We start from the raw sequence: 12,430 nt of genomic DNA, 5'->3' as shown, positions 1-12,430 counted from the left end.
ATTGTCAAAGCTGAAAGTCGCTTCAAGACAAACGCAGACAAAAGATGCAGAATTCCTCCTTACTTTTGTCCTGTAGACAAAGTCTGGCTGTTTTGTTAGCACCCAAAGTCTGGCTGTCTTTTTATGCCTTTAGTTTAGACAGCAGCAACCGCTGCGCTTCCAATGATAAACTTACTGAGCTCAGCAGGGTCTTGTGGCACAGTTCTTTATCTGTAGTCGTGGCCGAGTGGTTAAGGCGATGGACTTGAAATCCATTGGGGTCTCCCCGCGCAGGTTCAAATCCTGCCGACTACGTCTTGAATTTTCTGCCTCCATGAAGCGATAAAAATAAGGTAATATGCTTGCGCTAGGTAACAAAAAAGTTTAATTGCAGTCATATCGCGATTATGCCATACTCCACTGCTCTGTCACTAATCAGATGCCGGACCCTACATTTTAAGAGTCTCTGTCACCAGTTTATTAATTCCCTATTTCCTAACTAATCTAAAAGGCGCTTTGCTGCTGATAATTACAGTGTGGTTTGTTTATTTAAAAAAACTTGTATCTTTTGCAAAGTTATGATCATTTTTCTAAATATGCTAATGTGGCTCTAATTGCCAAATAGGAGGTGACTCTTTCTTTTCACTCTGGGCAGTGCAATGTTTTCTGTATGACGCTGTCCAACCACCATACAGCTTCTCCCCCTTCCCGACCCAGCAAAACACAACATGATCATATAAAATACAGCTTCTATAACCACTTGTGTGTTTAACTGATGATATCTCGGGTTGTCGCACAGCTAGAACTGCGATCCTGGTGTCATATGAAAGACTAGAATCTCCTCTTTCATATGCCACCAGAACCACTGTTTTAGGTCGTCCCCAGACCGAGATATGGCTGTTTGAATTGATCCCCCTTCCCTCCAGCTTTAGTCATTTACACTGTGAAGCAACTTCATGCCGATTGGACAGTGTCAGAGGCTGTGAGATGGCTCCACCTCAGGAGAATCGCTGGTGTTGCCTCCCAGTTGTCTAATAAAGGCTCCTTTCCATATTTAGAAAAAAAGCTCATAACTTTTAATAAACCAGGTATTAGAAAACGTCCTCGGAAAATTCATTTCTCCCTTGCAAGATGATTGGACTAATCTCCTTCCGTGGCCAGAATTTGCCTATAAGAATTATACTGGGGAATCGACGCAATCTTCTCCTTTCTTTCTGGTCTATTGGCAACATCCGAAAGTTGCTCTACCAGTCCCAACTTTATCTGAGGTCCCAGCAGCTAATCTGTCCCGTGCTGACTTCCTGCGCATTTAAAAGGAGGCAAAGGAGGCTATTGTCAAGCTGAAAGTCGCTTCAAGACAAACGCAGACGAAAGATGCAGAATTCCTCCTTACTTTTGTCCTTGAGACAAAGTCTGGCTGTTTTGTAAGCACCCAAAGTCTGGCTGTCTTTTTATGCCTTTAGTTTCGACAGCAGCAACCGCTGCGCTTCCAATGATAAACTTACTGAGCTCAGCAGGGTCTTGTGGCACAGTTCTTTATCTGTAGTCGTGGCTGAGTGGTTAAGGCGATTGACTTGAAATCCATTGGGGTCTCCCCGCGCAGGTTCAAATCCTGCCGACTACGTCTTGAATTTTCTACCTCCATGAAGCGATAAAAATAAGGTAATATGCTTGCGCTAGGTAACAAAAAAGTTTAATTGCAGTCATATTGCGATTATGCCATACTCCACTGCTCTGTCACTAATCAGATGCCGGACCCTATATTTAAAGAGTCTCTGTCACCAGTTTATTAATTCCCTATTTCCTAACTAATCTAAAAGGTGCTTTGCTTCTGATAATTACAGTGTGGTTTGTTTATTTAAAAAAACTTGTATCTTTTGCAAAGTTATGATCATTTTTCTAAATATGCTAATGTGGCTCTAATTGCCAAATAGGAGGTGACTCTTTCTTTTCACTCTGGGCAGTGCAATGTTTTCTGTATGACGCTGTCCAACCACCATACAGCTTCTCCCCCTTCCCGACCCAGCAAAACACAACATGATCATATAAAATACAGCTTCTATAACCACTTGTGTGTTTAACTGATGATATCTCGGGTTGTCGCACAGCTAGAACTGCGATCCTGGTGTCATATGAAAGACTAGAATCTCCTCTTTCATATGCCACCAGAACCACTGTTCAAGGTCGTCCCCAGACCGAGATATGGCTGTTTGAATTGATCCCCCTTCCCTCCAGCTTTACTCATTTATACTGTGAAGCAACTTCATGCCGATTGGACATTGTCAGAGGCTGTGAGATGGCTCCACCTCAGGAGAATCGCTGGTGTTGCCTCCCAGTTGTCTAATAAAGGCTCCTTTCCATATTTAGAAAAAAAGCTCATAACTTTTAATAAACCAGGTATTAGAAAACGTCCTCAGAAAATTCATTTCTCCCTTGCAAGATGATTGGACTAATCTCCTTCCGTGGCCAGAATTTGCCTATAAGAATTATACTGGGGAATCGACGCAATCTTCTCCTTTCTTTCTGGTCTATTGGCAACATCCGAAAGTTGCTCTACCAGTCCCAACTTTATCTGAGGTCCCAGCAGCTAATCTGTCCCGTGCTGACTTCCTGCGCATTTAAAAGGAGGCAAAGGAGGCTATTGTCAAGCTGAAAGTCGCTTCAAGACAAACGCAGACGAAAGATGCAGAATTCCTCCTTACTTTTGTCCTTGAGACAAAGTCTGGCTGTTTTGTAAGCACCCAAAGTCTGGCTGTCTTTTTATGCCTTTAGTTTCGACAGCAGCAACCGCTGCGCTTCCAATGATAAACTTACTGAGCTCAGCAGGGTCTTGTGGCACAGTTCTTTATCTGTAGTCGTGGCTGAGTGGTTAAGGCGATTGACTTGAAATCCATTGGGGTCTCCCCGCGCAGGTTCAAATCCTGCCGACTACGTCTTGAATTTTCTACCTCCATGAAGCGATAAAAATAAGGTAATATGCTTGCGCTAGGTAACAAAAAAGTTTAATTGCAGTCATATTGCGATTATGCCATACTCCACTGCTCTGTCACTAATCAGATGCCGGACCCTATATTTAAAGAGTCTCTGTCACCAGTTTATTAATTCCCTATTTCCTAACTAATCTAAAAGGTGCTTTGCTTCTGATAATTACAGTGTGGTTTGTTTATTTAAAAAAACTTGTATCTTTTGCAAAGTTATGATCATTTTTCTAAATATGCTAATGTGGCTCTAATTGCCAAATAGGAGGTGACTCTTTCTTTTCACTCTGGGCAGTGCAATGTTTTCTGTATGACGCTGTCCAACCACCATACAGCTTCTCCCCCTTCCCGACCCAGCAAAACACAACATGATCATATAAAATACAGCTTCTATAACCACTTGTGTGTTTAACTGATGATATCTCGGGTTGTCGCACAGCTAGAACTGCGATCCTGGTGTCATATGAAAGACTAGAATCTCCTCTTTCATATGCCACCAGAACCACTGTTCAAGGTCGTCCCCAGACCGAGATATGGCTGTTTGAATTGATCCCCCTTCCCTCCAGCTTTACTCATTTATACTGTGAAGCAACTTCATGCCGATTGGACATTGTCAGAGGCTGTGAGATGGCTCCACCTCAGGAGAATCGCTGGTGTTGCCTCCCAGTTGTCTAATAAAGGCTCCTTTCCATATTTAGAAAAAAAGCTCATAACTTTTAATAAACCAGGTATTAGAAAACGTCCTCAGAAAATTCATTTCTCCCTTGCAAGATGATTGGACTAATCTCCTTCCGTGGCCAGAATTTGCCTATAAGAATTATACTGGGGAATCGACGCAATCTTCTCCTTTCTTTCTGGTCTATTGGCAACATCCGAAAGTTGCTCTACCAGTCCCAACTTTATCTGAGGTCCCAGCAGCTAATCTGTCCCGTGCTGACTTCCTGCGCATTTAAAAGGAGGCAAAGGAGGCTATTGTCAAAGCTGAAAGTCGCTTCAAGACAAACGCAGACAAAAGATGCAGAATTCCTCCTTACTTTTGTCCTGTAGACAAAGTCTGGCTGTTTTGTTAGCACCCAAAGTCTGGCTGTCTTTTTATGCCTTTAGTTTCGACAGCAGCAACCGCTGCGCTTCCAATGATAAACTTACTGAGCTCAGCAGGGTCTTGTGGCACAGTTCTTTATCTGTAGTCGTGGCCGAGTGGTTAAGGCGATGGCCTTGAAATCCATTGGGGTCTCCCCGCGCAGGTTCAAATCCTGCCGACTACGTCTTGAATTCTCTGCCTCCATGAAGCGATAAAAATAAGGTAATATGCTTGCGCTAGGTAACAAAAAAGTTTAATTGCAGTCATATCACGATTATGCCATACTCCACTGCTCTGTCACTAATCAGATGCCGGACCCTACATTTTAAGAGTCTCTGTCACCAGTTTATTAATTCCCTATTTCCTAACTAATCTAAAAGGCGCTTTGCTGCTGATAATTACAGTGTGGTTTGTTTATTTTAAAAAACTTGTATCTTTTGCAAAGTTATGATCATTTTTCTAAATATGCTAATGTGGCTCTAATTGCCAAATAGGAGGTGACTCTTTCTTTTCACTCTGGGCAGTGCAATGTTTTCTGTATGACGCTGTCCAACCACCATACAGCTTCTCCCCCTTCCCGACCCAGCAAAACACAACATGATCATATAAAATACAGCTTCTATAACCACTTGTGTGTTTAACTGATGATATCTCGGGTTGTCGCACAGCTAGAACTGCGATCCTGGTGTCATATGAAAGACTAGAATCTCCTCTTTCATATGCCACCAGAACCACTGTTCAAGGTCGTCCCCAGACCGAGATATGGCTGTTTGAATTGATCCCCCTTCCCTCCAGCTTTACTCATTTATACTGTGAAGCAACTTCATGCCGATTGGACATTGTCAGAGGCTGTGAGATGGCTCCACCTCAGGAGAATCGCTGGTGTTGCCTCCCAGTTGTCTAATAAAGGCTCCTTTCCATATTTAGAAAAAAGCTCATAACTTTTAATAAACCAGGTATTAGAAAACGTCCTCAGAAAATTCATTTCTCCCTTGCAAGATGATTGGACTAATCTCCTTCCGTGGCCAGAATTTGCCTATAAGAATTATACTGGGGAATCGACGCAATCTTCTCCTTTCTTTCTGGTCTATTGGCAACATCCGAAAGTTGCTCTACCAGTCCCAACTTTATCTGAGGTCCCAGCAGCTAATCTGTCCCGTGCTGACTTCCTGCGCATTTAAAAGGAGGCAAAGGAGGCTATTGTCAAAGCTGAAAGTCGCTTCAAGACAAACGCAGACAAAAGATGCAGAATTCCTCCTTACTTTTGTCCTGTAGACAAAGTCTGGCTGTTTTGTTAGCACCCAAAGTCTGGCTGTCTTTTTATGCCTTTAGTTTAGACAGCAGCAACCGCTGCGCTTCCAATGATAAACTTACTGAGCTCAGCAGGGTCTTGTGGCACAGTTCTTTATCTGTAGTCGTGGCCGAGTGGTTAAGGCGATGGACTTGAAATCCATTGGGGTCTCCCCGCGCAGGTTCAAATCCTGCCGACTACGTCTTGAATTTTCTGCCTCCATGAAGCGATAAAAATAAGGTAATATGCTTGCGCTAGGTAACAAAAAAGTTTAATTGCAGTCATATCGCGATTATGCCATACTCCACTGCTCTGTCACTAATCAGATGCCGGACCCTACATTTTAAGAGTCTCTGTCACCAGTTTATTAATTCCCTATTTCCTAACTAATCTAAAAGGCGCTTTGCTGCTGATAATTACAGTGTGGTTTGTTTATTTAAAAAAACTTGTATCTTTTGCAAAGTTATGATCATTTTTCTAAATATGCTAATGTGGCTCTAATTGCCAAATAGGAGGTGACTCTTTCTTTTCACTCTGGGCAGTGCAATGTTTTCTGTATGACGCTGTCCAACCACCATACAGCTTCTCCCCCTTCCCGACCCAGCAAAACACAACATGATCATATAAAATACAGCTTCTATAACCACTTGTGTGTTTAACTGATGATATCTCGGGTTGTCGCACAGCTAGAACTGCGATCCTGGTGTCATATGAAAGACTAGAATCTCCTCTTTCATATGCCACCAGAACCACTGTTTTAGGTCGTCCCCAGACCGAGATATGGCTGTTTGAATTGATCCCCCTTCCCTCCAGCTTTAGTCATTTACACTGTGAAGCAACTTCATGCCGATTGGACAGTGTCAGAGGCTGTGAGATGGCTCCACCTCAGGAGAATCGCTGGTGTTGCCTCCCAGTTGTCTAATAAAGGCTCCTTTCCATATTTAGAAAAAAAGCTCATAACTTTTAATAAACCAGGTATTAGAAAACGTCCTCAGAAAATTCATTTCTCCCTTGCAAGATGATTGGACTAATCTCCTTCCGCGGCCAGAATTTGCCTATAAGAATTATACTGGGGAATCGACGCAATCTTCTCCTTTCTTTCTGGTCTATTGGCAACATCCGAAAGTTGCTCTACCAGTCCCAACTTTATCTGAGGTCCCAGCAGCTAATCTGTCCCGTGCTGACTTCCTGCGCATTTAAAAGGAGGCAAAGGAGGCTATTGTCAAGCTGAAAGTCGCTTCAAGACAAACGCAGACGAAAGATGCAGAATTCCTCCTTACTTTTGTCCTTGAGACAAAGTCTGGCTGTTTTGTAAGCACCCAAAGTCTGGCTGTCTTTTTATGCCTTTAGTTTCGACAGCAGCAACCGCTGCGCTTCCAATGATAAACTTACTGAGCTCAGCAGGGTCTTGTGGCACAGTTCTTTATCTGTAGTCGTGGCTGAGTGGTTAAGGCGATTGACTTGAAATCCATTGGGGTCTCCCCGCGCAGGTTCAAATCCTGCCGACTACGTCTTGAATTTTCTACCTCCATGAAGCGATAAAAATAAGGTAATATGCTTGCGCTAGGTAACAAAAAAGTTTAATTGCAGTCATATCGCGATTATGCCATACTCCACTGCTCTGTCACTAATCAGATGCCGGACCCTACATTTTAAGAGTCTCTGTCACCAGTTTATTAATTCCCTATTTCCTAACTAATCTAAAAGGCGCTTTGCTGCTGATAATTACAGTGTGGTTTGTTTATTTAAAAAAACTTGTATGTTTTGCAAAGTTATGATCATTTTTCTAAATATGCTAATGTGGCTCTAATTGCCAAATAGGAGGTGACTCTTTCTTTTCACTCTGGGCAGTGCAATGTTTTCTGTATGACGCTGTCCAACCACCATACAGCTTCTCCCCCTTCCCGACCCAGCAAAACACAACATGATCATATAAAATACAGCTTCTATAACCACTTGTGTGTTTAACTGATGATATCTCGGGTTGTCGCACAGCTAGAACTGCGATCCTGGTGTCATATGAAAGACTAGAATCTCCTCTTTCATATGCCACCAGAACCACTGTTTTAGGTCGTCCCCAGACCGAGATATGGCTGTTTGAATTGATCCCCCTTCCCTCCAGCTTTAGTCATTTACACTGTGAAGCAACTTCATGCCGATTGGACAGTGTCAGAGGCTGTGAGATGGCTCCACCTCAGGAGAATCGCTGGTGTTGCCTCCCAGTTGTCTAATAAAGGCTCCTTTCCATATTTAGAAAAAAAGCTCATAACTTTTAATAAACCAGGTATTAGAAAACGTCCTCGGAAAATTCATTTCTCCCTTGCAAGATGATTGGACTAATCTCCTTCCGTGGCCAGAATTTGCCTATAAGAATTATACTGGGGAATCGACGCAATCTTCTCCTTTCTTTCTGGTCTATTGGCAACATCCGAAAGTTGCTCTACCAGTCCCAACTTTATCTGAGGTCCCAGCAGCTAATCTGTCCCGTGCTGACTTCCTGCGCATTTAAAAGGAGGCAAAGGAGGCTATTGTCAAGCTGAAAGTCGCTTCAAGACAAACGCAGACGAAAGATGCAGAATTCCTCCTTACTTTTGTCCTTGAGACAAAGTCTGGCTGTTTTGTAAGCACCCAAAGTCTGGCTGTCTTTTTATGCCTTTAGTTTCGACAGCAGCAACCGCTGCGCTTCCAATGATAAACTTACTGAGCTCAGCAGGGTCTTGTGGCACAGTTCTTTATCTGTAGTCGTGGCTGAGTGGTTAAGGCGATTGACTTGAAATCCATTGGGGTCTCCCCGCGCAGGTTCAAATCCTGCCGACTACGTCTTGAATTTTCTACCTCCATGAAGCGATAAAAATAAGGTAATATGCTTGCGCTAGGTAACAAAAAAGTTTAATTGCAGTCATATCGCGATTATGCCATACTCCACTGCTCTGTCACTAATCAGATGCCGGACCCTACATTTTAAGAGTCTCTGTCACCAGTTTATTAATTCCCTATTTCCTAACTAATCTAAAAGGCGCTTTGCTGCTGATAATTACAGTGTGGTTTGTTTATTTAAAAAAACTTGTATCTTTTGCAAAGTTATGATCATTTTTCTAAATATGCTAATGTGGCTCTAATTGCCAAATAGGAGGTGACTCTTTCTTTTCACTCTGGGCAGTGCAATGTTTTCTGTATGACGCTGTCCAACCACCATACAGCTTCTCCCCCTTCCCGACCCAGCAAAACACAACATGATCATATAAAATACAGCTTCTATAACCACTTGTGTGTTTAACTGATGATATCTCGGGTTGTCGCACAGCTAGAACTGCGATCCTGGTGTCATATGAAAGACTAGAATCTCCTCTTTCATATGCCACCAGAACCACTGTTCAAGGTCGTCCCCAGACCGAGATATGGCTGTTTGAATTGATCCCCCTTCCCTCCAGCTTTACTCATTTATACTGTGAAGCAACTTCATGCCGATTGGACATTGTCAGAGGCTGTGAGATGGCTCCACCTCAGGAGAATCGCTGGTGTTGCCTCCCAGTTGTCTAATAAAGGCTCCTTTCCATATTTAGAAAAAAAGCTCATAACTTTTAATAAACCAGGTATTAGAAAACGTCCTCAGAAAATTCATTTCTCCCTTGCAAGATGATTGGACTAATCTCCTTCCGTGGCCAGAATTTGCCTATAAGAATTATACTGGGGAATCGACGCAATCTTCTCCTTTCTTTCTGGTCTATTGGCAACATCCGAAAGTTGCTCTACCAGTCCCAACTTTATCTGAGGTCCCAGCAGCTAATCTGTCCCGTGCTGACTTCCTGCGCATTTAAAAGGAGGCAAAGGAGGCTATTGTCAAAGCTGAAAGTCGCTTCAAGACAAACGCAGACAAAAGATGCAGAATTCCTCCTTACTTTTGTCCTGTAGACAAAGTCTGGCTGTTTTGTTAGCACCCAAAGTCTGGCTGTCTTTTTATGCCTTTAGTTTCGACAGCAGCAACCGCTGCGCTTCCAATGATAAACTTACTGAGCTCAGCAGGGTCTTGTGGCACAGTTCTTTATCTGTAGTCGTGGCCGAGTGGTTAAGGTGATGGACTTGAAATCCATTGGGGTCTCCCCGTGCAGGTTCAAATCCTGCCGACTACGTCTTGAATTTTCTGCCTCCATGAAGCGATAAAAATAAGGTAATATGCTTGCGCTAGGTAACAAAAAAGTTTAATTGCAGTCATATCGCGATTATGCCATACTCCACTGCTCTGTCACTAATCAGATGCCGGACCCTACATTTTAAGAGTCTCTGTCACCAGTTTATTAATTCCCTATTTCCTAACTAATCTAAAAGGCGCTTTGCTGCTGATAATTACAGTGTGGTTTGTTTATTTAAAAAAACTTGTTTCTTTTGCAAAGTTATGATCATTTTTCTAAATATGCTAATGTGGCTCTAATTGCCAAATAGGAGGTGACTCTTTCTTTTCACTCTGGGCAGTGCAATGTTTTCTGTATGACGCTGTCCAACCACCATACAGCTTCTCCCCCTTCCCGACCCAGCAAAACACAACATGATCATATAAAATACAGCTTCTATAACCACTTGTGTGTTTAACTGATGATATCTCGGGTTGTCGCACAGCTAGAACTGCGATCCTGGTGTCATATGAAAGACTAGAATCTCCTCTTTCATATGCCACCAGAACCACTGTTCAAGGTCGTCCCCAGACCGAGATATGGCTGTTTGAATTGATCCCCCTTCCCTCCAGCTTTACTCATTTATACTGTGAAGCAACTTCATGCCGATTGGACATTGTCAGAGGCTGTGAGATGGCTCCACCTCAGGAGAATCGCTGGTGTTGCCTCCCAGTTGTCTAATAAAGGCTCCTTTCCATATTTAGAAAAAAAGCTCATAACTTTTAATAAACCAGGTATTAGAAAACGTCCTCAGAAAATTCATTTCTCCCTTGCAAGATGATTGGACTAATCTCCTTCCGTGGCCAGAATTTGCCTATAAGAATTATACTGGGGAATCGACGCAATCTTCTCCTTTCTTTCTGGTCTATTGGCAACATCCGAAAGTTGCTCTACCAGTCCCAACTTTATCTGAGGTCCCAGCAGCTAATCTGTCCCGTGCTGACTTCCTGCGCATTTAAAAGGAGGCAAAGGAGGCTATTGTCAAAGCTGAAAGTCGCTTCAAGACAAACGCAGACAAAAGATGCAGAATTCCTCCTTACTTTTGTCCTGTAGACAAAGTCTGGCTGTTTTGTTAGCACCCAAAGTCTGGCTGTCTTTTTATGCCTTTAGTTTCGACAGCAGCAACCGCTGCGCTTCCAATGATAAACTTACTGAGCTCAGCAGGGTCTTGTGGCACAGTTCTTTATCTGTAGTCGTGGCCGAGTGGTTAAGGCGATGGACTTGAAATCCATTGGGGTCTCCCCGCGCAGGTTCAAATCCTGCCGACTACGTCTTGAATTTTCTGCCTCCATGAAGCGATAAAAATAAGGTAATATGCTTGCGCTAGGTAACAAAAAAGTTTAATTGCAGTCATATCGCGATTATGCCATACTCCACTGCTCTGTCACTAATCAGATGCCGGACCCTACATTTTAAGAGTCTCTGTCACCAGTTTATTAATTCCCTATTTCCTAACTAATCTAAAAGGCGCTTTGCTGCTGATAATTACAGTGTGGTTTGTTTATTTAAAAAAACTTGTATCTTTTGCAAAGTTATGATCATTTTTCTAAATATGCTAATGTGGCTCTAATTGCCAAATAGGAGGTGACTCTTTCTTTTCACTCTGGGCAGTGCAATGTTTTCTGTATGACGCTGTCCAACCACCATACAGCTTCTCCCCCTTCCCGACCCAGCAAAACACAACATGATCATATAAAATACAGCTTCTATAACCACTTGTGTGTTTAACTGATGATATCTCGGGTTGTCGCACAGCTAGAACTGCGATCCTGGTGTCATATGAAAGACTAGAATCTCCTCTTTCATATGCCACCAGAACCACTGTTTTAGGTCGTCCCCAGACCGAGATATGGCTGTTTGAATTGATCCCCCTTCCCTCCAGCTTTAGTCATTTACACTGTGAAGCAACTTCATGCCGATTGGACAGTGTCAGAGGCTGTGAGATGGCTCCACCTCAGGAGAATCGCTGGTGTTGCCTCCCAGTTGTCTAATAAAGGCTCCTTTCCATATTTAGAAAAAAAGCTCATAACTTTTAATAAACCAGGTATTAGAAAACGTCCTCAGAAAATTCATTTCTCCCTTGCAAGATGATTGGACTAATCTCCTTCCGTGGCCAGAATTTGCCTATAAGAATTATACTGGGGAATCGACGCAATCTTCTCCTTTCTTTCTGGTCTATTGGCAACATCCGAAAGTTGCTCTACCAGTCCCAACTTTATCTGAGGTCCCAGCAGCTAATCTGTCCCGTGCTGACTTCCTGCGCATTTAAAAGGAGGCAAAGGAGGCTATTGTCAAGCTGAAAGTCGCTTCAAGACAAACGCAGACGAAAGATGCAGAATTCCTCCTTACTTTTGTCCTTGAGACAAAGTCTGGCTGTTTTGTAAGCACCCAAAGTCTGGCTGTCTTTTTATGCCTTTAGTTTCGACAGCAGCAACCGCTGCGCTTCCAATGATAAACTTACTGAGCTCAGCAGGGTCTTGTGGCACAGTTCTTTATCTGTAGTCGTGGCTGAGTGGTTAAGGCGATTGACTTGAAATCCATTGGGGTCTCCCCGCGCAGGTTCAAATCCTGCCGACTACGTCTTGAATTTTCTACCTCCATGAAGCGATAAAAATAAGGTAATATGCTTGCGCTAGGTAACAAAAAAGTTTAATTGCAGTCATATCGCGATTATGCCATACTCCACTGCTCTGTCACTAATCAGATGCCGGACCCTACATTTTAAGAGTCTCTGTCACCAGTTTATTAATTCCCTATTTCCTAACTAATCTAAAAGGTGCTTTGCTTCTGATAATTACAGTGTGGTTTGTTTATTTAAAAAAACTTGTATCTTTTGCAAAGTTATGATCATTTTTCTAAATATGCTAATGTGGCTCTAATTGCCAAATAGGAGGTGACTCTTTCTTTTCACTCTGGGCAGTGCAATGTTTTC

At 42.9% G+C, this 12,430-nt stretch overlaps 5 non-coding genes across 5 annotated transcripts; all 5 read left to right on the top strand.

The window, feature by feature from the left end:
• The first annotated feature begins 212 nt into the window (after positions 1 to 212).
• TRNAS-UGA (transfer RNA serine (anticodon UGA)) lies at positions 213 to 294 on the top strand. Its single transcript has one exon. It is a non-coding gene; the product is annotated as a tRNA-Ser (tRNA).
• Positions 295 to 4,140: 3,846 nt separating this feature from the next.
• Positions 4,141 to 4,222, top strand: TRNAS-UGA (transfer RNA serine (anticodon UGA)). The gene has a single exon. It is a non-coding gene; the product is annotated as a tRNA-Ser (tRNA).
• A 1,227-nt stretch (positions 4,223 to 5,449) lies between these two features.
• On the top strand, positions 5,450 to 5,531 carry TRNAS-UGA (transfer RNA serine (anticodon UGA)). Its single transcript has one exon. It is a non-coding gene; the product is annotated as a tRNA-Ser (tRNA).
• Positions 5,532 to 9,377: 3,846 nt separating this feature from the next.
• Positions 9,378 to 9,459, top strand: TRNAS-UGA (transfer RNA serine (anticodon UGA)). Its single transcript has one exon. It is a non-coding gene; the product is annotated as a tRNA-Ser (tRNA).
• Positions 9,460 to 10,687: 1,228 nt separating this feature from the next.
• TRNAS-UGA (transfer RNA serine (anticodon UGA)) lies at positions 10,688 to 10,769 on the top strand. The gene has a single exon. It is a non-coding gene; the product is annotated as a tRNA-Ser (tRNA).
• Positions 10,770 to 12,430: the final 1,661 nt, after the last annotated feature.

The sequence above is a fragment of the Rhinoderma darwinii genome, chromosome 1 (assembly GCF_050947455.1).
Source record: "Rhinoderma darwinii isolate aRhiDar2 chromosome 1, aRhiDar2.hap1, whole genome shotgun sequence".
Classification (NCBI taxonomy): domain Eukaryota; kingdom Metazoa; phylum Chordata; class Amphibia; order Anura; family Rhinodermatidae; genus Rhinoderma; species Rhinoderma darwinii.
Note: the sequence above shows the minus strand (reverse complement) of the source record. Positions and strands in the feature narration are given on the sequence as shown.